This window comes from Pongo abelii, chromosome 14 (assembly GCF_028885655.2).
Source record: "Pongo abelii isolate AG06213 chromosome 14, NHGRI_mPonAbe1-v2.0_pri, whole genome shotgun sequence".
Classification (NCBI taxonomy): domain Eukaryota; kingdom Metazoa; phylum Chordata; class Mammalia; order Primates; family Hominidae; genus Pongo; species Pongo abelii.
In genome coordinates this window covers 31463034-31485684 of record NC_071999.2, presented here as the reverse complement: position 1 = coordinate 31485684, position 22651 = coordinate 31463034, and the positions used below count along the sequence as shown (strand labels likewise).

General features: G+C 43.3%; 1 protein-coding gene across 3 annotated transcripts in view; it reads right to left on the bottom strand.

Annotated features, from left to right (window-relative positions):
* Window positions 1-5187, bottom strand: part of WASF3 (WASP family member 3) — a 131180-nt gene extending 125993 nt beyond the window's left edge. The window contains exon 1 of one of the 3 annotated variants that reach the window (XM_063714871.1): window positions 5038-5187. The gene's annotated coding sequence lies outside the window, so the exon portion shown is untranslated. The remainder of the gene's footprint in view (window positions 1-5037) is intronic. The other 2 variants (XM_002824105.6, XM_063714869.1) reach the window with 2 other exon arrangements.
* Window positions 5188-22651: the final 17464 nt, after the last annotated feature.

Genomic DNA, 22651 nt, shown 5'->3' with positions numbered 1-22651 from the left:
GGAAGGGAGGAAGGGAGGGGAGAGGAAGGGAGGGGAGCGGAGGGGAGGAAGTCAGCCTACACCAGATGCCCCTCTCCACTTAATGTCATTCTCTCCTCTTCATAATCAAGTTTGGGAAAGAACCAGCTTCCCTCCCTCAACACCCTTCACTCTGCAATCCACAGCAATGAGGTTCCAGAGACTCCTCACCAAGATCATTCATCATGTCCTCAGGCTAACTCCAACGGAAACTCTGAAACCGCTATCTAATGGGCTAACTCCAATGGAAACTCTGAAATTACCCTCTCTCGGTTCTTTACTAGCATTTAAACATGCTCAAATCCCCCCATTTAAAAAACAAAAACCAAAGGGTTCCCCCTTTACCTGCCCTCCCTATAACCACCCCTAACCACCAGCATCAAATTTCTTGAGCACTGCTGTCTACACATGCTGGGCTCCACTCCCTCACTCTCACTCACTATTAAATCCTGATACAAACTGGCCTCCCCCTCCCATCCCTGTCATGTCACTGTTGCCTCTAGTGTCCCCTGTATTACTAACAGCTCCCAGCAGCTGAGCACGCCCTGCCTGCTGAGGTTTCCTCGGACACCATGACCCCCATCCTTCTTAGTCCCAGTGTGGGAGCCTATTATCTGCTTCTCTTTCAAACACAAGAATGCCTCAGATCTCACTCCACACCACTCCTTTTCTTACTCTATACATACTCCTCAAATGACCTCATCTACTCCAACAGCTTCCATTAACAAATACTGCACAGGCAAAGGCAGGAGTTCCAAAACTTTCTCTGTTCACCGCACCCTTGGAGTCTCAGGCCAAAACAAATGCTTATTGAGTAAAGAAAATGTTAACAACTTAAGTACTTATGTCCTAACAACTTGGTACCAACTTGAAAAAAGTACACTTTAATAGAGAAAAAAATGGCATTTTTATTTCATTCTTAGATAACCACAAGTATTTACTAATACAGTGTGTGTACACCTATTGAGCACTGCACAATTTCTCTCAAACCTTGGAGTCAGACTGGACAATGGCCTCCCTCATTTCCTTTTCTACACTGATTTTCACATGGTACAGCAACCACCAAAAATCCTTCTTTACAAACATGAGGTCATCGAATGGAATGGAGTGCAATCTAGTCTAGACATTTTTAACTATCTTGAGCTAGTAGTTTCCACAGGCTTGAAGAGACGGAACTATGACTGTGTTTTCCTCAACAATGTGAAACATCACCCAGTCTCCCTGTTTGCTGTGGCACCTTAGCTGATAGTATGGGAAACTCTCAAATTGTTTGAGACAGTCTGGGACAGCTAATAACTCTCAGATGTGTTTCTCTAATCCAGACAACTCCTGATTATCTGGATCCCTAGTGCAGCCAACTGAACATGCTGTCCCCTCAGCACCTGAAACTTAACCCAGCCAAGTGTGACCCATAATCTTTTCCCCAAAATGGATGCTGCTCTGTGCCCACCTAAGGACAGTGCCATCACCCAACCACCCAGCCAGAGCTGGACACTGCCCTGAACTCCTCCCTGCCCCAACTCCCCCACCACATACACACACACGGCCAATGACCAAATCCCAGCAATTCTACCTCCTCAAATTTCCCTGCTTCCAGCCTTCCCTCTTCTAATCCATTCTCCAAAGGGCAAATTTGACCGTGTCCCTCTTTTGCTCACAATTCTTCAACCATTTCCTGTTGCCCACAGAGGACTCCAAACTCCACACAACAGTAATCACAAGACGCCGCGTGGCACAGTCCCTCATTACTTCTCCTCCCTCACCTCTTGCCACTTCCCTGCCCTTGCCCGCAACCACCCCCACTGGACTGAACTCCTGGTGTTTGTGGTTGCTCCAGTGCCTCACCTCCCTGACCATCTCTCGGTACACTCTCTCCTCAACCCAGACTTCGACCAATTCCTTCTCATGGTGCTTCCTCTGGGAGGCTTTCCTGTCTCTCTGAATGTCCCTAAGCTTGGGTTTACAGTCCTCCTCCGAGCTCTTGTTGCTGGCCCCTTTCAGATCCCATATCATACAATACATTGTAACCAACGGTTAAAACTGTTTGAGACTGAACTGCACAGCAAGCTCATCGGGGGCTGACAGAGGTATCGGTCTTGTTTATCTCTGTATCCCCAGCACATATTAGAACTCTTAAGTGTACTGAATGAATAAAACAAGTGAATGAATGGATTAGGTCATGCATGAGGCTCCTGTATCCCTCACTGATTACTGACTCTATCATGGTACTTATCACACTGCACTGTAATTGCTTGTCCTGGTAGACTATGAACATCTTGAAAGCGTCTGTCTCTTATTTTTGCAACCCTAGTGATTAAAATAGTGCCTGGTACTTAGTAGGCATTCATGAAATGGTTTTTTAAATATACAGGGTTATATATTTCATCTACAGTGTTAAATGTAAAAAATCCAGAAGGATACACCCTGTATTATGGTTACCTCTGAAGAAAGAAATAGGAATAGGACAACAATAAGACGGGAAAAAGAAAACTTGACTTTTTACCTCTATAAATCTCTATGTTGATATTGTTTATTTTATAATGTACATCATTTATGTATTACTGGCATAAAATATTTCTATATAACAGCATAAAGTCAAGCCACAGGTAAAGAACCAGCCCTGAAGAAGAATGCGTGGGGCTGTCAGAAGCATTTAGTTCCACATGCCCAAGAGCAAAGCCAAAAAAAGCCTGACTTGAAAGAAACAGGGCCCTTAAAACGGACTGAGAATTGAGAGATTCAGCCGGGAGCGGTGGCTAACGCCTGTAATCCCAGCATTTTGGGAGGCCGAGGTGGACGGATCAACCTGAAGTCAGGAGTTTGAGACCAACCTGTCCAACATGGCGAAACTCCATCTCTACTAAAAGGACAAAAATTAGCCGGGCATGGTGGCGGGCGCTTGCAATCCCAGATATTCGGGAGTCTGAGGCAGGAGAATTGCTTGAACCCGGGAGGCGGAGGTTGCAGTGAGCCGAGATCACATCACTGCACTCCAGTCTGAGAGACAAGAGGGAGACTCCGTCTCAAAAAAAAAAAAAAAAAAGAAAAAAAAAGAAAAGAGAGAGATTCAAGGTCTACAGCAATGGAGAGCCACCCAAAGTGAAAAACAATCTGGGAGTACTCTTCAAAGAAAGTCCTTGGAATTCCAAAGACGATCACTAGTACTAGCCCATGAGTAGGGACAATTCATTTACTACCTGCATTATAACGCAATTGTTTTAATCAAAACATCCCAATAACAAAAAGCTTACCTGCCATACATAGGTTTCTATGGGAACCGTAACATGTGACTACAAAGACACACTGACAAGAGATAGGAGGCTACAATGTTGGCATGACCACTTAGCAAAGTGTGTTCCACCTTTGTTTTCGTAATTGTTGAAGATAGTGAAGCACATCATTGACTATTAGGTTGTAAATTTTAAAGCAAACAGATTTTTAAAAAACAAATGCTATTAAGCAACTTCACGCCAGCCAACTGGAAATGCAAGAACAATTTCTATGTGTAGATAGTTCTAGAATAAGCACAGGTTGGAAGGTAAATATAATAGTTGACCAAACTTTCCAATCTTTAAACATGTGAAAAGACACAGCTTTTGTGAAGATCCACTAAGAAAATCTTTCAAGATGAAGAAAAATGAGTACTACACTGAAGTCATTAGAACCCTGGGAGAAGGGAGCTGGATAGGACACAATGAGAATGCTTTTGGGAAAGGTCAAACCCAGCTTTCGTTTGTTTAACCTCTCAAGCAGATAAAAGAACTAGCTTTAAAGAACCACTGCATTGTTTAACTGCTAGAAAAGGAGAGTTGGGTAAAGCACATATAAAAAGAAGCAACAGAATTTGCCCTAGAGGCAACAGAAAGATTAGTCAATTACAATACTTTGAACTTAGTTTTGATAGAGTCGCATTTTAAGCTTTAGATAAACCTAATTTTTAAGATGCAAAATATTTCAAATAGCTATCCTCTCCCCCTTATAAAAAGTAGACTCTGAATCTTAAAATACCATGCTCTGCTATGCATTTAATTTGAAGAGCTGAGAAAAGTAGTCTTTTTAATTTTCAGTTTTTGAAAACTCGAGACTGTTGCTGGAAGTAAACCGCTAATTTAAAAATTAACCTTAAAATGAGAAAGAATTCCTATGATGCTCCCATTCATCCCTAAGCCCATCACATAGTTTCTGAATAATTAAGAACTCGTCTCCACCAGGGAACTCTCCCTTGCAGAGGGGCCAAATCAAGAAGCAATCGCCATTGCACGTCAGCACCACAAACTGAGAGGAAGCTTCTGCCCTCGCTAAAGCCCAGGCGCGCGGGTAAAGTCCCCCAGGGATGATACCCCCGCGCGCCGCGGCTCCGGGCGCGCGGTCCCCCGCACTCGCGGGCCGCCCCACCTCCTCCCCTGCACTCCAAGAGTCCGGCCTGGTCTCCGAGGCCGGGAGCCACGCGGCCCTGCAGCCTCGAGGGAGACGACGCCCGCAACCGACACGCACGCTGGCACCAAGAGGGCGCAGGCCAGGGCGGGGAGGGCCGAATGGGGGCGGGAGGCACTCGGAGCTGGACCAGACCCAGCGAGGGCACGCAGACACTGAAGGGATGCGAAGGTCCCGGACGCGGAGCGGCCCGGGGCGTCGTGCGTGGGGCGCGAGCCGGAGGCCCGGGCGCCACTTGCGGCGGGGAGGGCGGGTGGCTGCCCCAAGTCCAGGGAGCGCGCACCGGACGGCAAAGGGCCGGAGGCCCGGAGGCGCGGGAGAGAAGGGCCGCCTGGCCGCGCCGTGACGGCGAGAAGCCCCTGCCAGCGCGGGAGCCGGCCGGGAGGATGCGGCCGGGCTGCGGGGATACGCGCGAGGCGGCGCCGCAGCCCGCAGTGGGCCCCGCCGCCCGGCCGGAGCGCGCGGCGATGCAGCAACTTCAGTTGGCCGTGGGGCCGCCCCTCCCCCGGCAGCCGCCCGTCCCGGAGCCGAGAGGGCCAGAGCAGCCTACAGCGGAGAAGTGGGGCGGCCGCAGCCCTCACTCACCGGTCCGCGGTCCCGCCGCCGGCGCCGGGGCTGCGCTCCGAGCTCCATGGTCCCGCCGCGCCGCTGCCGCCCGGCGCACCCGCCTCGCACCACACCGCACGCAGCGGCGCGAGCGACGCCGCCTCCGGCCCGTCCACGGCCGCGGCCACGCCCCCTCCCAGCGGCGGGGCTCGGCCGGAGCAGGAGGGGGGCTCAGTGCCGGCTCCACCAACCAGGGCCCACTCACGGGGCCGCTTCACCAGGAATGGCGAGTGCCTCGGCCAATAGGGAGCCGGCGAGCGCGCGGAGCGTCGGTGCCGAGGGGCGGGGGATTGTGGAGGCGGTGGCTCTCACCCTTGGTCCTCCGCCCCCAGCTCGGGATGAGGCTTAGGCAGCCTCCCTTCCAGCGAGGAGAGGTGGGGATACTTCGGGTCAAGAGACCCTTGTATCAACTCTGGTTGCTAGGTGCCCATTACAGTACCTTTGAGTTTGCGCTTATATCCTAATCCTCCCTGGGTGTTGAGGGCTCCTGCACAGAGGTCCTCTACCTGTAAGGTGTCAGACGTCCTGCAGGGCTGAGGCTTCAGGCAACCCTGAGAGGACTGTAGCCCTGTTCATGGGTTGGTTTTATGCCCTGCTCAAATTCGTTAGCATTCTGCCTTTAAAATCTTCCCATCTCCTTCTACACAGATTCTTCTGTTTTTATCACCCTACCACCAATCTCTCTCCACCCTAGATGTGAGGAAATCCACAATACTTATTAAAAATAAGATATCCCTGAAACTGCCAGCATAAGCCCTGCCACAGTGGAACATAGCCACGTGCGACCAGATGACTGAGGCATAAACAAACTTAAGAAAAAGAAAAGAGGAGGAAAGGAAAGGAAGAGAAGAAAAGATAGAAAAGCCAAGATAGAAAAGCTAGGTCACAAAGGAAAGGGGTTTAAAAACATGTAATAGAAATGTTACCTTTATTTTAATTTGCATGCCTTGATTCTTTTTATTTACCAATAGGATCACTAAATTGAAAAACTTTTAGGAAAAAATTTTGAATTCTAATGAATTGTTCAAGAAACACTAATTCAAGTTGGTTTGCTCTTTTCTTTACAGATGTGTAATAATGATCAACATCTGGCTAGAGACAACTAAAAGTTGGAAAAAATGCATAGCAGTTGATAATTTCACCAAAGTTTGCAACACCAGAAATGCAGTAGAAAAATCATGCAGCCCTCTTCATAAAATGTCTAATCTATTAACCTGCATTACTTCCAAAGGAGGGATTTTAAAAGCTCTTTTTAAAGATGACGTATATTCAGTTTCTATAACGTGCCATCATTTTTAAAAATTGCTGGTAATTAACAAGGTAAACAGGATTTTGGTGAATAATTACAATGACCCAGTATTTTAAATATTGATACTAGACTGATAAATTTCTGCTGAATTGAAAGCTAAATTGGCATTCAAATTAAAATGACTTTCCTTCATTTCATCTTCACTTACCCAGGGGAATAGCTTCCATGTCTATATTTAGGTCATTAATTTAGAACTGAAAAATATGAAGGTATAGATACCCAGAGTGTTTTCAAGGTTGCTAATCATATTTCCCTGGCTGCTTCCCTCTTTGGTGACCCCAGCCTTATAAACCGCTGCTACACTTAGTTTGCACTCACTGTTAGCCCTTAATCACATCATCCCAAAGTGTTCAGGTTTGTTTCGTATAGGTCAGTCTTACCTCTCTAATTAGATCATCAGTTCCATGAGGATAAGGTCTTTATTTTACAGTCCTCTTTCCTCCTTTTATAATGCCTAGTACAGTGCTGAGCATGTGGTAAATATGATTCTATTCCTAGTGTTGTGGTTCATGATACAAATAAATTATTTCAAATATGGTCTTGTGTGAACCAGTCCTTTAAATAAAAATTGCTTAGAGCAGTCTTGTTAGAGGATTAGAGCCCACCGCTAATAAGTGCCTCATCCTTAATAAGTGCTTGAAAAATGTTGCTGCATCGGGGAGTGAATTGGTGACCTGTAACAGAATCTTGACTAAAAGTGCCTACTAAATAGGGGTGCTTCTTACCACAAAACCAGAAACCTGGAGACAGCCACAGGGCTTCTGTAATATCTCTTCTATGGTGTCATTGTGTCTCAGGCTCTTTCTAGCCATTGTCTCTGCTATCCTTGTCATGTGATCTCTGTATTCATCCTCACAGGATGCCTGCTTCCCTTCTAAGCATTGCGTCACATTCAGGAAAATGGTAGGGGGATGGGTAAAGGGCAAAAGATCAAAGAGGTGCATGCCCAGTTGGGTCTGCATCTTCCTGGGAAGCTTTACCCAGCACCTTCTGCTTTCGTTTTATTGGCCAGCCACATGCCACGTGACCACTTTTAGCTGCAAAGGAGTCTGAAATGCTAAGTATTTAAAGCTGGGGCATTGGCTGGAGGAATATTAGAGTTCTGTTAGTAATGGAAAAGAGGAATGCAGACCTTGGGTATAAGAGTGGCAGTACCTGATGTAGTTGCTGAATAAATGAATTCATGATTGAGCCCTCACTCTATTTATTCATAAGACCCACTTTTTAAAAAAGGCCACCCAGGTGTCAATTAAAAAAAATCCAATTTTCAAGTGAGCAAAAGATCTAAACAGACACCTCCCTAAAGTAGAGATGACAATACACAGATGGCAAATAAACATGCTCAATATCATATGTCATTAAGGAATTGCAAATTAAAACAACAATGAAATACTATGACATACCTACTAGGATGGCTAAAATAAGAAAGCTAACAGCAACAACAACAAAAAACCTAAGGATACCAAATACTGGCAAGCATACAAAATAACAGGAATGCCCATCCATTGCCGATGGGAATGCAAAACGGTACGACCACTTTGGAAGACAGTCTGGCATTTTCTCACAAAGCTAAGCATAGTCTCACAATTCAGTCCAGCCATCACACTCCTAGGTACTTACCCAATTGTGCTGAAAACATGTCCACCCAAAAACTTGTACCCAAATGTTTATTCATAATCACGAGACCCTGGAAGAATCAAAGATGTCCCTCACAAGGTGAATGAATAAACAAATTGTAGTACATCCATACAATTGAATGTTATTTCATGATAAAAAGAAATTAGCTACCAAGCCATACAAAGGCAAGGAGGAAACTTAAATGCATATAGCTAAATGAGAAAAGTCAGTCTGAGAAGGCTACAGACTGTATGATTCTAAGTATATGCATTCTAGAAAAGGCAATAGGAACCATAGTTAACAGAATAAAAAGAAAGTTTCGTTTCTTAAAATTTTTTAAGCAAGGTCACCTTTGCTGTATTTATGGACCTTTATTGCAGTCAAAAATTCTATTGTCCTTCAACTATTGGTAAATCTTTTTTAAAAGTTCTTTATCATTATACCTTTTAAAAAGTTTTTGGGCTATGTGCAGTGGTTCACACCTGTAATCCCAGCACTTTGGGAGGCCAAGGCAGGAGAATTGCTTGAGGTCAGGAATTTGAGACCAGCCTGGGCAATATAGTGAGATTCCTATCTTTGCAAAAAATGAAATAATTAGCCAAGAGTGGTGGCATATGCCTGTAGTCCCAGCCACTCAGGAGGAGGCTGAGGCAGGAGTGTCGCTTCAGCCTAGGAGTTGGAGGCTGCAGTGAGCCGTGCTCACGCCATTGCAATCCAGCCTGTGTGACAGAGTGAGACTCTGTCAAAGAAAGAAAGAAAAAGAAAGAAAGAAAGAAAAAGAAAGAAAGAAAAGAAAAGAAAAGAAAGGAGAAGAGAAGGAAGGAAGGAAGGGAAGGAAAAGAAAAAAGAAAAGAAAAAGTTTTGGGGAGGTTTTCCTGACTTTTTATATTAAAATTTTTCCAACGTAAAGAAAAATTGAAAGAATGGTACAAGGAACACCCATATACCTTTATCCAATTACACACAGCCACATTTGCTCCATCAGTCTCTCTCTCTCTCTCTCCATAATTTTTTTTTTTTTGAGATGGAGTCTCGCTCTGTTGCCCAGGCTGAAGTGCAGTGGCATGATCTCGGCTCACTGCAAGCTCCGCCTCCTGGGTTCACACCATTCTGCCTCAGCCTCCCAGGTAGCTGGGACTACAGGCGCCCGCTACCACAACTGGCTAATTTTTTGTATTTTTAGTAGAGACGGGGTTTCACTGTGTTAGCCAGGATGGTCTCGATCTCCTGACCTCGTGATCTGCCCGCCTCGGCCTCCCAAAGTGCTGGGATTACAGGCGTGAGCCACCGTGCCCGGCCTCTCCATTATTTTTTAGCTGAACCACTTGAAGACAAATTGCAAACACCAAGATACTCTACCCTAAATACTTCAGCATATATCTCCAAAATAAAAATGTTTGGATCATTCTAGTGTACAAGCAGAGCCGTGCATAGCCTATAAAATGGAACCGTGGAGACTAGATACCTGTAACTACTCCAGACTCCATTACTACCCCCTCCCAACTTTTTTTCTGTAAATATTTGACCAACCTGATATACAATGCTGGTATTATACTGAAGTATAGTAAAATAAAATCTAGCAGCAGGGAAACTGGTGACAAGGTATTGTGGTCAAGAGAATTCTGGTGATGCAAGTGACTGTCAGTGTTCTGTGAAATCCCGTGCATGCAGCGTGTAGTGAAGCCAGTCCGGGTCCCACAGGGCAGTGAGATGCAGCTGTCTAGCATTACGATAACTGAACAACTCTCAAGCATATTCCTAGTAAGAATATGCTTCAAAACTATTTTTAAAATCTCTTGAATTGTGCCATCTTTGTTCTTTGCCTGGTCAAAATATTGGATATATTTCTAAAGTCAAAATGTAGGCAGCTTGGGCATCCTCTTAATTTGAATCTGATAGTGATGACACAGTGACTTTTTCAAGACACTTAATAAATTAGTTATTCCCTCAGTGATTTGCTTAATCCTCTTTTGTCATCACTAAGTCTTCAGTGGAAAAACAATTGTCATTCTTTTTACTTAATAACATGTCATCTTACATAAAAATTACAAACTGCTTTGCATTAGGAACTGAGTTCAATCTCACTTTGTGGAAGAGAAAGAACAAAGAGTGGTTACTAATTAAAAGAATATAATTAGAATACGTAAGAAATCAAATTTTAAAAACATAATAACTGTCATCATTTTTGACATGCTCATTTGTACTTGTTCTCAGAATGAAGTAAAATAATGACTACAAATACCTCAGTTCTCAAGAATTAATTTAGCTCCATATATAAATCTTTATAAACATACTTCACTTACCCGAGCTTTCTTTTGAAGGATAGTATTTATTTTCATCTTGACATAGAGTGAAATAAATACATACATATCCATATCTACATCTCACAAGAATAAAATATTTGCTGGAAACATGACTAACTATATCTTAAAGTTTAATATTAACCCAATCATCTCATGAGAGCAAGGCAGTATATTGATATTAACTTTACTTTGAGGTGAGGAAAATTATGAGAAGGTAAAAATAACAAACATTTGTTGAGAATGCTGTATGTGCAGTATGCTGTATTTGTTGTGTTGAACCTTCATAACATCTATTGGATATGTGGTCTGTTGCCCATTTTATAGATAAGGCACAGAGAAATTGTGTTTTTCCCCCAAGGTAACCCAGCCAAGACTCACTGATATTTTCATAGACAAGCTGTTTTTCCAATGAACCTGGAGAGCCCTAGAAGTTGCTATTCTTGCTAAGTGAGAGAGCAGAGTAATGTGTGCACAATATTCTGAGAAGCACGTGGCCAATACTTCCCTCAAATCTATCCCTGCCTCTCCTTTCCCATTGCCACAACCCAAGCTGAGTTCACCACCATCCCTTTTTGTGCTGTGACAATATTTCTAACACATTTCCCTTGGTTTTTCCTTCACTGTGTCTTCACGCTATTTTATGAGCAATTTTTAAAATGTAGATCTGATCGCGTCTCTATGCTGCTCAAAAACCGTCAGAGTCTCCCACTGTCTACAGGATAAGTCAAATAAAGTCCTTAAAAATAATCCAGCTACCAGATTTCCTGAAGCATCCTGCACCACTAGCATTCGCCCTTCGTGCCCTGGGCTTTCTGTCTGAATACCCCTCCTGCCCTTCCTCACCTGGGAAGCTCAACTTTCACAACGCAGCTCAAATTCACCTCTCTGGAGCCTTCCTGGGCACAGTTACCTACACCAGCCTCTGTACTCTTCCTGCACTCCTTCACATGGCTTTATTGCCGCAGTTAATTCATTGTCCCCCACCAGACAGGGAATTATTTGAGGCCAGAGACTAGTTCTTATTCATCTTGAATCCCTAGTGCCTAACACTTACTAGGCATAGAGCTAGTATTTGTTGAATGAGTTTTCATGATATCATAGGAATTACTAATATCCAAGCAATCTAGATAGCACTTAAAGGCAGAGGGCTCCAAGGCATCAGACTTAGATATTCCCATGGTGAGCATGTGGAGAACAGGCTTCCATCCCCCATGAAGCCACTGTATTAGTTCGTTCTCACACTGCTATAAAGAACTACCTGAGACTTGGTAATTCATGAAGAAAAGAGGTTTAACTGACTCAGTTCTGCACGTTTAACAGGAAGCACGGCTGGGAGGCCTCAGGAAACTTACAATCATGGCAGAAGGCAAAGGGGAAGCAAGCGTGTCTTACTGTGGCAGAGCAGCAGAGAGAGAAAGAAGGGAAAAGTGCCACACACTTTTAAACCATCAGATCTCATGAGAACACACTCACTATCATGAGAACAGCAAGGGAGAAATCTGCCCCCACGATCCAATCACCTGCCACCAGGTCCCTCCTCTGATATGTGGGGATTACAATTCAACGTCAGATTTGGGTGGGGACATAGAGCCAAGCCATATCGGACATGAAGCTGATGGGGACAGCATTAGGAAGATTGAAGGTGTCCCCAGTGACAATTGTGTCACTCCAGGCACATTGGCCCATGCAGGCTGCCTACTCCCACATTGCCCCCACTTCCCCACCAGACACTGATCAGTTTCTCCTGACTCTCATCCAATAGACACACAATCCTGGCCTTGCTGGGGTGGGGAAGGGGAGGGTGCCTGGATCTGAAGTTACCTGGCTGCTGAATGTGTTACAGCAAGATATGCACAGGCCTTAATTAGACACCACTTATTGTCCACTTACCTTGGACCCTAGAACCTTGGGAGGAAAGGGGATGGGATATAAAGACCATGAGCTCTTGAATTAAACTAATCAGGATTAAATTCCCGGCCAATGGCTTACTTAGCAAAGTAACTAAATATCTCTGAGCCCCCATTTCCCTTATATAAAATGAGAGTAAAATAGTTGAATAATTGCCAATGTTCAGTGAGTTTTAATTATTCCTCTTCTTCATCCCTCCCTCTTTGGACTGCACTTGTTGGTGTATAAGATCCGTTCCCTTCAGCACCTGAAGGAAATTTATTTTAAGTCAGACTTTACAAACAACCAAGAGAGTTATCTGGAAATGACTGAACCAAAGCTTACGAGGGGAACTAAAATGCACTGCACTTATTTGAACAAAAAGTAAATAAGGTATAGGATAGGTCTATGTTTTCCAATAAGGAATTTTAAAAAAATCAAACCCTACAGTCTGATGTAGCATATAGACCCTCCCCCAGTTTGTTCATCCTTGTCTGGGACCTAGCATGCTTTCAGATCCATGTGTACCTTGTTTTCATATTATTACAAAAATTGAATAGCTATTTCTCCAAATTCAGTTATTGTCTTCATTTATTGCTTGGGTTATTACTGTTCCTAATTTGCTCCTAAAAGAAATGTATAACACTCTCTTGCAAAGCATACTCTGCAAAATTACCTGCTGCAGTTGCCTAGGATTGGCTTTTATCTCTGTGCAGTGGTGAGGTGGAGTTATATAAGCCACCCGGGCTTTTGGCAGGAAGAAAATAACTCCCAGAGTGATGCTACCTGAAAGACTTGCCTTCATTATCAGACATTCTCCTCGACCATCAGGCCCTGGGGTTTTTGCTGGTTCAAATATTCTAAGCCCAAATACATGTGGGTTATTTATGCAATGGCTTTTCCTATAAAATTTAAAGATCTTAACAGATGTAGGTGTTTTTTAAATTTTGTTTTTTCTTAGGAAGCCCTTGAAGAAAGGATATTTGACAGATGAGTCATCTAAGACACTAGAAGTTAAATGACTTGCCTGGGGTCGCAGAGGGTTTTTATTTTTACAAATCCAAGAACACTTCCTGAGGTTGCCTTAGTTCCCAGTCTGAGTCATTCTTTGTAGAAAGGACTGTGTTTTATTCAACGTTGCCATCCCCACGTTAGGTCCACTAACCCTCAATACCCATTATCTTTATTAATAAAGATAATGAAGCTTTATTAATAAAAAGAGAGACAAGTCATAAGATGCCCTGGTTGAAGCCAAGCTAAGTGCAATGTTTCTTCCTGCCATTAAGGAGAACCCCACAGCATGGAAAGGCAAACTCAGGCAGGTAGTCAAAAGCAATACTCATGAGTCAAGAAAAAAATGTAGTGGGATCGGCTAGGCGCAGTGGCTCACGCCTGTAATCCGCACACTTTGGGAGGCTGAGGAGGGTGGATCATGAGGTCAGGAGATCGAGACCATCCTGGCCAACATAGTGAAACTCTGTCTCTACTATAAGTACAAAAATTAGCTGGGCGTGGTGGTGCACGTCTGTAATCCCAGCTACTTGGGAGGCTGAGGCAGGAGAATTACTTGAACCAGGGAGTGGGAGGTTGCAGTGAGCCAAGATCACGCCACAGCACTCCAGCCTGGCAACAAAGCAAGACTCCATCTAAAAAAAAAAAAGAAAGAAAGAAATAAAAATAAAATGTAGTGGGATCTAGGGGAGAAGTAGATGGTAAATTAAATTCCACCAGAGTATCACAGAGAGGGAAGATACATCTAATTAACTAGAAGCATGGAAGAGGTGACATTTAAGTAGAACCTCAAAGGGTAGTTGTCATTTTGACAAGTAGAGACAGCTGGAGAAGGGCACTGCAGGGCTGGAAATGGTATAGTTGGGGAGAAGCTGGTGAGTTGGGGGAATGCTGGAGAAAGTTGCAGAGAAGCTGGAAGAAGAGGCTAGGACTTCACTCTGTAGGATCATGAATGTCTTGCTAGGAAATTCTGGCGTGATTGCATAGACCACAAGGAGCCACTGAAGGCAGTTTAATCAGTTCACCAAAGTGTGTTACGGCCTTGGGTTCGGCTCAGCTCTCTGGGGAAAAGAAGGAAATGCAGAGCTGCTGTGTACTTTGTGAAGATTTCTGTCATCCATGAATAGTGCGTTGGAGAGGAGAAAGGAGGCAAGGAGATGAGTTATAAAGTTCTCAAATAAGTAGCAGATATAATTAAGGCTTCAACTGAGACAGCGGCAAAGAGAAGGGAAAGAAAAGAGCGGAGTGGGACATGTCTCAGGGACAGGACCCAGGGGAGTTGATCATTGACCTTCGGAAAGTAAGAAGAGAAGGAGATTAAAATGTCAGAGATTATTTCAAGGTTTCAAGCTTCTGGGAAGGAAAAGGAGGATGTTATTACAGACAGGGTAGTCTGGAGAAAAAGTAAATTTGAAGGAAAACATCTGGAGTTTTATGCTGAATGCTAAGGAAATTTATCGGGTGCTGTATAAATGAAAACATGGAAATGCCACAGTCAAAAATATATCTGTGCAGAGGTTTGCTTATGAGAATCCAAAAACCAGAACTCTGTCTCTCTACAAAACTTAATATAAGGTCAATCTATACTGACCCAAATGATTGACCCTGACAGATATTAATAGAGCAAAACCTTGCTCTACAAGGGAAACCAAGTCATTTTAGGCAATGTTGTTCATTGACATCGATGCATGATTAGATGACTCAGTCAAAATCTACCTAGGATGTATTAACTCACCCAACAGGCCCATGCCCCTAAAAGTGTTCTCACTGGTTTCTGTTTGATATTTTCTCACTCATTTCAATGTGGACAAGTGTCCGGGGAGCATTTTATTTGCACTTAATGAAGATGTTCAAAAAATAAAGAGTCTCAGCCACCAAGGAACTTGTGATTCAGTGGAGAAGATCAAGAGAAGCAAACAGACTATTGCAGTTCAAATATACACTATTCTAGAATGTTCTACAAGAGCCGGGAGAAGCATCTTCAGCAGAAAGGCAGAAGAGAGGAAAACTGATTGAAGAAGTCTTCTCAAGGAGAACATTTGCAGTTCACACCTCAAGTATGAGAAGGAATCAGTAAGGCCAAGCAAAGAGCCAACTCTAGACAGAGTTGATACCAAATGCAAAGGCATTAAGGACAATGTGTGAATTCAAGTATGGCTCACTACTAATTCTGGATAGATAGCCCCAGGAAAAGGATATATATGATGTGTGTGTGTGTGTGTGTGTGTGTGTGTGTGTGTGTGTGTGTTGATGGGGTAGGAGAAAAGTGTGGAAAGAGTTATACAGAAATTAGACTGAAGGGGTAAACTGAGGCAGACCATATTAATTTTGTCAGTCGATTTATTTATACCCTATATTGTTGCACAGATTTAAAGTGTCTCATGAAATATATTCAATAAAACAGGATTACAAATTAGAAATTCAAACAAAGAACAAACATGGGTTGGATATTTGTGAAATAAGGTTGAAATTATGAATAATAGTTAAAGACAGATCACCTGTTTTGTTTTGAGTTTCCTAGCTGCCAACTCAGGGAAAAACAAACCAACAAACAAAAACAACCACCATGATATCTGTTAAATAAAACGAATCTAGGTGCTTAGAAGAAGTAATGGCCCCTGGAATGCAGTAAGTGCTCCTTCAGTTTCACTGGTAAGTCACTTTGCGGATAGGAGGCTTCAGACATGGTTAAGTAGAGATCTGGGGAGATCTGTCCTTGAAAAGCATGAGCTTGATGAGGAGGGTAAGGGTGGCTGAAGGGGAAGTACAGGGAGCATGGCCTCAGCTTCACCTCTTTGCAGCGTGGGCTTCTCTCCTGCCCTTGTGAAAATAAGTTAAGGTCACATGTTGGAGACAGCAGGCCACATCAGTCACAGATGTGGTTTATTTTTGGCAAGCACAATTTTTGTTGTTGTTTGTTTTTACTTTTTATTTTATTTTATTTTGAGATGGAGTCTTGCTCTGTCGCCCAGGCTGGAGTGCAGTGCCGCGATCTCGGCTCACCGCAACTTCTGCCTCCCGGGTTCAAGCCATTTTCCTGCCTCAGCTTCCCAAGTAGCCGGGATTATAGGCACCCGCCACCACACCCAGCCTAATTTTTGTATTTTTAGTAGAAACGGGGTTTCGCCATGCTGGCCAGGCTGGTCTTGACCTAACCTGACCAGGTCCTCAGGTGATCCACCCACCTCGGCCTCCCAAAGTGCTGGGATTTACAGGCGTGAGCCACCGCACCCAGCCTGTTTTTACTTTTATTTTTGTTTTTACGTTTTCTCTCATTATTGCAAAAGCAGTATATTTGTAAAAGACTTTGAAAAGACAGAAGAACAGAAACAAACAAACAAAAATGATAATCCAACTCAGAAACAATCACTATTAACACCTGCTTTTATCGGAGATATTTGCTTCAAGTGTTTTTGCTTCATTTGAATTTTCCAGGCAAACAAAACAGGCTGCTATGGGTGCTGGTACCCTATGGCCTTATATCTGACCCAAATCGCATATTTGTGTTTTCCTGCCTTGTCTTTGTGATCCCAAAACTAAAATCCTAAATTATGTATGAGCCCTAAGATTATGTCACAAAGTGAATAAATTTTAAAGAAAAGAAGCAAAAGAGCAAAAGGAAGGGTAGTCATTCAAGAGGAAAATAAATCTAATACAATTAATTGTGTTTTTAAAACATCACTAAACATTTTAAGTAAGATAATTTATTAAACCACATTAAGACTGAAAGCCAAAACACGTTTAAAAATAAAATAGAGGCTGGGTGCAGTGGCTTATGTCCGTAATCTCAGCACTTTGGGAGGCCAAGGCAGGAGGATATCTTGGGGTCAGGAGTTTGAGACCAACTTGGGCAACATAGTGAGACCCTGTTTCTACAAAAAATTTTAAAAAGTAGCTGCATGTGGTGATGCACCTGTAGTACCAGTTACTCAGGAGGCTGAGGCAAGGGGATACTTAAGCCCAGGAATTCAAGGTTGCAGTAAGCTATGATAATGCCACTGCCCTCTAGCCTTTGAAACAGTGTGAGGCCCTGTCTCTAAAAAAATTAAATACATAAATACATAAATAAACAGAGATAGGATAAATACAATTTAGACTAAAATAGATTTTTTTTAAATCTAGAAAAGTAAAAAATTAAACCACAAAAGTAGAAAGGATAAAATACAGAGAACAAGGAATTGAAAGGTAAAGTTATTGCAATCAAAATTAAAAATATAAAGCCAGAAGGCATTATGGAGACTAACAAGTCAAAAGTTAAAATGAAATTGAAAAGAAATAACATTACAAGGGAAAACAATTTTAAAGAAAATAAATCTAAGCATTCTGAAAATCCACGAAAGAATATTAAAATGATAAAAAGAGACAATGAAAATTACATACAGTATCCTAAAATAATCTTGAAGCACAAAGCCAGAGCTCTAAGGAAAACTCCAATTTTGCTACTACAGTGGAAGGGAGTGAAAGAAAATCAGCAGAAAGCGAACAGCAGCAGAGCTCCTAACAAAGTCCTGGGTTGCCTCTGGTTTCCCATGGTCAATCCCATTTATCCCAGGGGTGGAGAGTGGAGGGGCAAAGAACAACACGATGCTCTGAGCAAGCCATGCCCAGTGCCTTCAGCATGGTTTCTCCTGTTCCTGACAATCAGGACTCTTTTTAGCTGGTTGATCATGCCTCAAAAAATGTCCTTCTGTTATTGACATTTGTCAGTAGAAGATATGCTGCTTAGCATACACTGGGTGGACTCTGTGCCTGGCCAGGGTGCCCTTGAGAAAGGGAACAGTCAGAAAAACAGGCAGAGCACGTGTAGCTTCCTGAGATGTCCACAGTATGGTGGGAACCACCAGGCCACAGTGTGGTCTTCACCTTGACAGCTTTAAGAGACCTTGTCAGATCACTTGATGTGGAGCCCTGCAGTCCCCATGGTAGCCGACTTCACCAAACAGACTCGGGATGCTTGTTTACTCTGACCAATACAGCACCAGGGAAACAATGCCAGATTCTTACTGTGATTCTTCTATAGATGGTGAAAAAACTACCTGTATCGTGACATCACCTTAGACATGGTACAACTAATGAGATCTTAACTTCGTTTCTATTCTTAGTAGTCACTCTGGGGTTTTGATGAGATTAGCGATTCACTTAACTCTTTTGATAATACTAGTGGGCGTCCTGGTGGCTCCCATTCCCTCCGAGCAGCAGCACTGACCCCATGTTTGTGCAGGATAGCTGGAGGGGATGCTGTGCTGAAAAGAAGCACATTTGCTGGCCCATCAACACCACCTCAAAAAATTCTTCCATACTCTAGGTATAAAACCGATTTGGGCCTTCCATCTTACTATGCATCTTATGTATTTAGATAAGCGTTCCTTATGAGAAGCCAAGAAGGATGAAGAGTGAGTAAAACAATGATGATTCATTCCCAGTTTGTAAAGAAAATCAAGAGCTTAAATTCACCTTGTATGGTTGTATCCACTCTTAATATCACTGACTCCTTTCTCTCACCCTCTTGAAAATTAAATTATCTGGAAAAACCGTTCCTAGATGCCCCGTAAGGATTTCATTCCCAAATCTTGTTAGAATTTTTGTGAATTCTTCCTGTGCCTCTCAAATTATAATGTTAGTGGAACAGGGCAGTTACATACTGGCATGCATGGCCACAAAGCCTCCATCCATCCATCCACCCCCAGATCTAGAGCCATTATTTTTTAAGGATTATTTTTTTAAGGAACCAGCCTATATGTCAATAGCAATTGCTGGGATCTTAGAAATCGGTTCTTGTAGGTTTAAATATAGCTACAGCTAATGACATATTGATTATTGCAGTGAAGCCTTGCTAAAAGCAGTTTTCCACTCGATTGCCAATGGAAACCAGAAGAGGTCAAGCTTAGCGAGGCTGGGGAAACTATCAGCGCCCCACAATCTTTCTGAAATTCTGAGATTTTGAAAGAGAACCTTGAGGCGGGTTCCATAGAACTTATGGCTACAGACACGTGGCCATGAGAATGGATCTGTTCTCTACACCCTGTGAAGGCAATAAGGGCACCAGGCACCAGAAAGTTATGCTGTTTATCATTGTCCCCTCTTCCCACCATCTGTTCGCCCTTTCTCCTCTCTTCCTTTCCCTAGAATCAAGTCTTTAAGATCTGAAATTTAGAAGAACATTGATCTATTACTCTCTCTACCTCATCCCCAGTACAATACTAGTAATAGTAATATTTCTCTTCAAATGGTTCAAAATGAAGTCTATTTTATTTTAGAAATTATATTGAAAGCTAAAAGCTTTCTGAATGAATAAATAATAGATTTTCATTCCCAAGGACTTTGCACATGCTGACCCACATGGCATCCCAGTTTCAAGGGTTTGTTTTCAAACTCAGCAGACATCTACCCATCCATCTATGCTTAGCTCTCTCCTGCATGTGCAGAGGAAGTCCTGAGAGCCAAAAAGAAAAGCAGGAACGCTTCCAGATAAACAAAGACTCCAGGATCAGAGTCCAGGCAGCCACATTCCCACCACCTCCACATCACCCCAACATCCTGCTGCTCAGAAATGCCTTAAAGAAGCAGGGCTTGACCCTTCCACATAGGACACTGAAAGGACATGATGTCCCAAAGCCCTGCATTACCCTCCATCATGTTTTACTTTTCATTACCTACTTGACATACTCCCTCTTCCTTAGCCTGTGTTCATAAATTCTTTGTCCCATTGAAACTGCAGGCTCCTTATGTGCAGATACTATTTGTGCATGCTCCATGCATTGCCTTTCGAAAAGTGACATTTAAAAAAATGTCCCAAGGCAATCAATCAATAAGCATTTATTGAGCACCTATTCTAGGTCCAGGGCAACAATAGCTGCTGCTAATAAATTAACAATGTGTTTCAGACAGGAGGTGACGCAGAGTGCTGTTTAACCCAGATAAAATATGTTAGGGGCATGACATTGAACTCTCGTTTTCAGATATGTGACTTCAATGTATGTGGCTAACATATAGCCTTGTGTGAATAGGTGCTCAATACTTTAACCACTTCTCACTGACAGATTTTGATGCAGTACTACAATTAAGATTCTGTGGCTCTCTGGCAAATGTAATACAAAAACATTTGAAAGGGAAGTATGATCTAGATGGAGAATAACAAACGATTTATAGTTTATTTGCCAAGACATGTAGGAGGTAAATATAAAACAAAACTCCAGCAAATTTAGCATTTTCCTTCTCCAAATATAATGCTGCTGACTACAGGCCAACAGCACAGCTTTGCACAGCTCCTTGCATTAAAATTGGCCAAGAATGAGATGCCATCACTGTTCCACATTTAGACGCTGTAACAGACATTTGCTAGTTTGTGGCCAGATATTGGTTTATTCAAACAACCTACAATCTTATTTATAACCCACAAGGCAAATAACAAAGGTGTGAAGGGTGGAATTCTTTGCCATGCTGAGCCTTTGCTTGTGCCAAAGATCATAATTCTAAGTGTGCAATTCATCTTTCATCTGTGAAGCAATAAAGTAAATATAATTCCTTTGAAGCAGTAAATCTCAGCAATCTGCAGGTGCCTGGGTGGAGATTTCGGTAGGATTTTTGTAAGGCAAATGGGCCATGTTCAAACTATGCAATTCAGCTCAAGTGCTTAATGTGTACCACAGCATGTCAGGCATGATACAGTCCCCCATGTACAGCTCCAAAGGGGGAATAAAACAGGTACACCAATACCTGGCAGAGAAGGCCGGGTACATTCAGGGCAGGGGAAGTGGTGCAGAGTGACAGATGGATTAGGAGGAAAGTGAGACCTCTCCTGGTTGGAGGCTTAACGAAGAGAGGTTTGACGGAAGGATGTAGCATTTGAGGTGGAATTGAAAGAATGGGTGGGCTCTGGGCCAGGCACAGTGGCTCATGCCTGTAATCCCAGGACTTTGGGAGGCCAACGCGGGAGGATCACTTGAGCCCAGGAGTTTGACACCAGCCTGGTCAACATAGTGAGATCTCATTTCTTCTAAAAAAGAAAAAATAAATAAAAGGTGGGCTCCCGGGATATAGAAAGGAGAAACCCAAAGGAACTGGGGCTAAGGGTGTTACAGGGCCAGGTGTACTCTCTACTAGGGCCTGCCTGCCTTCTTCCCTATAATAACTAACACTGCTTGAGCGCTTACTGTGTACCAGGCACCACTTAAGCACTTGTTACATAATATGATCCATTTAATCCTCAAAATATTCCTATGAGATTATCCATAAAATAGTCTTATCTCATTTTCAGTTCAGAAAAACAAGACATAGAGAGGCTAAGCAACTTACCCGAGGTTGCACAGCTATTAAGTGGCAGGCTGAAATGCAAACCCAGGCAAGCTGTTTTCAGTGCAGTCTTAAGTTCCCGCTTTCCCTGCCCTCGAGATTTGGCGCCCAACACGTTGGGACTCGGCTGCAGCCTCTAGCTGCTAAATCTGACTCCTCTCTCGGGCCAGTGCCCTCAGTTGGATCTCTGCCTTGTTTCTGAGAACCAGGATCCCAAGAGCTATGTTACATTGTGTGTTTGTAAAAATAACTTTTAAAAGTTGTTTTCCTTATTTCAAAAAGCAATACTTATTTACTGTGGAATAATTAGATAATATAAATAAGCAAAATGAAGAAAAGCAAAATACTTCCATAATTCCAGACCCCAGAGACAAGCACTCTTAACGTATCACTGAGTATCTTTCCAGACCGTTTTTGCGCGTGTATATACTTGGAATGAACACATACAAATACAAACTATCTTGCAATCTGCTTTTTCCACTTAGCACCAACACAAACATCTTACCATGTCAACCAACCTTTATCTATAGTCTGATTTTAAATGGTTCTTTTCAGTGTTATCTCCTAATAGGGAGTTAGATGAGGCCAGGTGCAAAGCGTGCAAGGTGGGGGAAGGAGTCATTTGGGGTCTGAACCAAGGAAGAAGACCCTGGAATTGGCCAAACACAGATGAAGCAGGAGCAGAGACATGGTCTTGGCAAGGGGCCCCCAAGTGTAAATCTAGTCCAGATGGGGCGGGAGGGGCATGGCTAATCCTACTCAATTCCAAGCTGGTGGCAGGAGCCAAGAGGCAATCTGTCAGTGACCAATCCTGGGATAAGACTTCAGACGAGCAGAGCATGGTATATGGGAGGGGTGGACACAGAGGCAGGCCACCCTAGGGAGTCCAGAAAATGAGGATGTGAGCTGCAGGAAATTAGGAGCCAGGCCAACGCTCGAGGTTGCCAGGACAGTGGAAGAAGAGCATGCTGGGCAGGTGGCTTGGCCTTCCTGCCAGGGTCTCCAGGGCTCTGACCTTCAAGGGTCCAGAAACCAAGGACTGTTCCAGCTCCACTTATGATCCCTGGGCTGCTGCTATACTTCCTGGGCAGATCCTGTTGCCTTGGGAGAGGGAGATGAATGGCGGATTTCTGGTGGTAATTATAATATTAAAACCAGAGATGGAGTAGGAGGA